The sequence below is a fragment of the Budorcas taxicolor genome, chromosome 10 (assembly GCF_023091745.1).
Source record: "Budorcas taxicolor isolate Tak-1 chromosome 10, Takin1.1, whole genome shotgun sequence".
NCBI lineage: Eukaryota > Metazoa > Chordata > Mammalia > Artiodactyla > Bovidae > Budorcas > Budorcas taxicolor.
Window position 1 is genome coordinate 55,336,472 of NC_068919.1, and position 4,914 is coordinate 55,341,385.

Sequence of the window (4,914 nt, forward strand, 5' to 3'; positions counted from 1 at the left end):
ACTCTCCTGTTTCACTTTCATCAAGGGGCACTTTAGTTCCTCTTCACTTTCTGTCATAAGGGTGGTATCATCTGTGTATCAGAGGTTATTGATATTTCTCTCAGCAATCTTGATTGCAGCTTGTGCTTCATCTAGCCTGGCATTTTGCATGATGTATTCTGTATATAAGTTAAATAAGCAGGGTGACAATATAGAGCTTTGATGTACTCCTTTCCCAATTTCGAACCAGTCTTTTGTTCCATGTTCAGTTCTAACTGTTGCTTCTTGACCTGCATAAAGATTTCTCAGGAGGCAGGTAAGGTCTGGTATTCCCATCTCTTGAAGAATTTTCCGCAGTTTGTTGTGATCTACACAATCAAAGGCTTTGGCGTAACCAATAAAGCAGAAAGAGAAAGTGCAAGTCGCTCAGTCGTGTCTGACTCTTTGCCCCCCATGGACTATTCCTCCATGGAATTCTCCAAGTCAGAATACCGGAGTGGGTAGCCTTTCCCTTCTACAGTGGATCTTCCCAACCCAGGGATCAAACCCAGGTCTCCTGCATTGCAGGCACGTTCTTTGCCAGCTGAGCCAAAAGGGAGGCCCCAATAACGCAGAAGTAGATGTTTTTCTGGAACTCTCTTGCTTTATCTATGATCCAGTGGATGTTGGCAATTTGATCTCTGGTTTCTCTCCCTTTTCTAAATCCAGCTTGAACACCTGGAAATTCACAGTTCATGTACTGTTGAAACCTGGCTTGGAGAATTTTGAGCATTATTTTGCTAGCGTGTTAGATGAGTGCAATCGTGCAGTAGCTTGAACATTCTTTGCCATTGCCCTTCTTTGAAATGGCAACCCACTCCAGTATTCTTGCCTGGAAAATCCCATGGACGTAGGAGCCTGGTAGGCTACAATCCCTGGGGTCGCAAAGAGTTGGACATGACTGAGCGACTTCATTTTCACTTTCTTTCCTTTTCTTTCTTTGGGATTGGAATGAAAGCTGACCTTTTCCAGTCCTGTGGCCACTGCTGAGTTTTCCAAATTTGCTAGCATATTGAGTACAACACTTTAACAGCATCATCTTTGAGGATTTGAAATAGCTCAACTAGAATTCCATCATTACCGATAGCTTTGTTCATAGTGATGCTTCCTAAGGCCCACTTGACTTTGCACTGCAGGATGTCTGGCTCTAGGTGAGTAATCACACCATCATGGTTACCTGGGTCATTAAGATCTTTTTTGTATAGTTCTTCTGTGCATTCTTGCACAGAATTCTTTGTGCATATTAACCTCTTCTTAATAGCTCCTGCTTCTGTTAGGTCCATACCATTTCTGTCCTTTATTGTGCCCATCTTAGCCTGAAATGTTCCCTTGGTATCTCTGATTTTCTTGATGAGATACTTAGTGTTCCCCATTCTATTGTTTTCCTCAATTTTTTTATTTCTTTTCCCCTTTTTTTTGAAAATGGACCCATTTTAATTTTTCAGGAAAAAAATACAACACGTCTTTTTTTTTTTTGCCATCTACAATTCAATTATTTCTAAATATTCTAAGACCAAACAGAATCCCCTGCCCAGAGCAGGAATTAAAATGAGATGCTGAAGTCACACAAGGGTGAATGCTGAAGATCGACATTCCAGCTGTAGGTCACAAGTCTTTCATTCAAACACACTTTAATTCTTTTCCTTTCACAGTTTGTTAAAGTGTGTAGGAAGTTCTTTAAGATAATTTCATCTCAAACACCAGGTTTCTTCAGTGATACAGTTCCATGACATCTGTTTTTCCATCTGATTCACAGGAATGAAAAGTAATTTTTATGTTTGATTTTTTTATTTGTTTGTTTGTTTGTTGTTTGTTTTTGGTAGTGTAAAGAAGTAACTGGGAGGGATTGGGGGCAGGAGGAGAAGGGGACGACACAGGATGAGATGGCTGGATGGCATCACCAACTCGATGGAAACGAGTTTGGGTGAACTCCGGGAGTTGGTGATGGACAGGGAAGCCTGGCGTGCTGCGATTCATGGGGTCGCAAAGAGTCGGACACGACTGAGCCAGTGAACTTAAAGAAGTTAGAACTTAAAGGAAGCCAGATTCCTTTAGTAACAAATGAGGAAAGGAGAGATATCTAACTTGTACTGGGTGCTGTTTCTACTCGTCTTTCAAGAATGTGATTTTAGAAGCATTAAATCACCCTCATGCCACTACAATGATTAGTACTAATAATCTTTTTTTTAGATGATAAAAAGGAAAACATTCAATGGACATAAAAATGATCAAAAATTGTTTGCTTGTTTTTCTTACTGCAGGTCAGTTCCCAACCTCCCCCACCCCCCAAAAGAAGATAAAAAATGAACATATAATTGGGATGGTAATTGGTTGAACATTCCAATTCACCCAGTTGCTTGTTCCCCATACAGGTGAGAAGAAGAGGCATTAAGTTTTATTAGTGATGTTATAGCAGTAACCAGACAGCAGCTTATTTCAGGTCCATCAATCCTTTGAGAACACATAGAGGAAATCAAGGCTGTCATTCTCCAACTGCCTACATCTAAATACATTCCACTACCATGGAAACTACAAAGGAAGGAAAAACATATTTATTCTGGGATTCATTCACTAGGATATTTAAGCACCCTCTCTTCCGTAGAGCCCCAGAGCAGTGATAAGTGCTAGGGGCTGCTGTGTTTCCTGGCATGCGCTCCCATCCTCTGAGGATCCTGAGAAGGATAGTGGATTGGTCCTGGAGCCCTCATGAAAGGAGGGGATGGTCCCATGGAGTGGAACATGTATGGCCCAAACCCTGGGGGTGGGAGGGGGCAATACCATGTGGGGATGGCAGGGCAATGGTTCACCACGGCTGGAGGACCACTAGGGGGGAGGTTGAAGTAGTCGGCAGAGGCTTCTTCTGCAGCAGCAGGAGGAGGAAGAGCTCCTGGGAGCCCTGGAACAGGCTCAAGCTTGATTCCAGTATCTGTAGTTCTGTCCTTCTCCTCTTCTTTTCCTCTGGCTGCCTAGGACCTTCCCCATTTCACTTTGAGACTACAGCCGTTAACAACCAACTTATTAAAGGACTTCCTGGCAGCCACTTCTGCAGCCTGCCTTGTGGCAAACTGGATGAAAGCACACTACTGTCTCTGCACAACAGTGATGGTCTGGATCTCTCCAAACTGGTGGAAGTGATTCTTTAGATCAGTCTCAGTAATGGTATCACCCAGATACCACTGTATGTGTATACAGTGGTAATACAGTGTGGTAATAGTCTTGTCTTCTGGTGGGTCCAGACATGGCATTCTTGAAGCCTGCTTTAAGAGTTTATCTGCCATAGGGTCATTGATTCCATAAGGTCTTTAATGTTCTGATCAGCAAGGGGGTCATCTGGATCTGTTGGTTTTTCATGTTTGTATGGACATTCCTCTCCTCTCTTACATTCTCCTTTCACCCAGAAGGAGCAAAGGTGCAGTCAATTCCTTTTGTAGTAGGGGTGGTCTGGGCCAGTTTGAGCAGCATGTCACTAGTGGATGTGGCTTTCCCCAACATGCCAACTGGCCACGTTCCATCAGAGTTGGAAATCTCTGTCTCCATATTTTGCGTGTAGTACTGTGTTGACGTCGGACTTTGGCATGTCATCCTTAAAATATAATCCTACATCACAAACCTGGATGGGTAGGCCATACTCTAGGTCTAAGAGGCAAGTCTGAGAGACATTCTTTGATTTACTGCAGGTCTGGCACACTTCAGTCTTCTTGAAATGCATGAGGACCCTGGGGCACCACTGGCACAAATTTTGCATTCTTTCCCATACTTTTCTTTGGTCATTTGGATATATGGGTTTTCTCCAAAACACATCTGGCACAGAATAGGGAAGTCCTCAACCTTCCAATTCTGCCTGTTGTAGGTGTTGGAACCTAGAGAGGTCACCATCTTGAAAGCATCTGGAGGCAGCCGCAGCTTCCAAGTTGGGAGAGGACCGCCACCTGCTCTATTTCTTTGCATTGATCACTGAAGAAGGCTTTCAAATCTCTCCTTGCTATTCTGTGGAATTCTGCATTCAAAGGGCTATATCTTTCCTTTTCTCCTTTGCCTTTCACTTCTCTTCTTTTCTCAGCTATTTGTAAGGCCCCCACAGACAATTTTGCCTTTGTGCATTTCTTTTTCTTGGGAATGGTCTTGATCCCTGTCTCCTGCACAATGTCACAAACCTCCCCCTATAATTCTTCAGGCACTCTGTCTATCATATCTAATCCCTTGAATCTATTTGTCACTTCCACTGTATAACCATAAGGGAATTGATTTAGGTCATACCTGAATGGTCTAGTGGTTTTCCCTACTTTCTTCAATTTAAGTCTGAATTTGGCAGTAAGGAGTTCATGATCTGAGCAACAGTCTGCTCCCAGTCTTGTTTTTGCTGACTGTATAGAGCCTCTGCATCTTTGGCTGCAAAGAATATAATCAATCTGATTTCGGTGTTGACCATCTGGTGATGTCCATGTGTAGAGGCTTCTCTTGTGCTGTTGGAAGGGGGTGTTTGCTATGACCAGTGCATTCTCTTGGCAAAACTCTGTTAGCCTTTGCCCTGCTTCATTCTGTACTCCAAGGCCAAATTTGCCTGTTGCCCCAGGTGTTTCTTGACTTACTACTTTTGCATTCCAATCGCCTATAATGAAAAGGACATCTTTTTTGGGTGTTAGTTCTAGAAGGTCTTGTAGGTCTTCATAGAACTGTTCAACTTCAGCTTCTTCAGCATTACTTGTTGGGACATAGACTTGAATTACTGTGATATTGAATGGTTTACCGTGGAAACGAACAGAGAGTATTCTGTCATTTTTGAGATTGCACCCAAGTACTGCATTTGGATTCTTTTGTTGCCTATGAGGGCTACTCCATTTCTTCTAAGGGATTCTTGCCCACAGTAGTAGATATAATGGTCATCTGAGTTAAATT

At 42.8% G+C, this 4,914-nt stretch overlaps 1 pseudogene; it reads right to left on the reverse strand.

The window, feature by feature from the left end:
• Positions 1-2,642: 2,642 nt before the first annotated feature.
• On the reverse strand, positions 2,643-3,894 carry LOC128054598 (pre-mRNA-splicing factor RBM22-like; annotated as a pseudogene).
• Between the last annotated feature and the right edge of the window lie 1,020 nt (positions 3,895-4,914).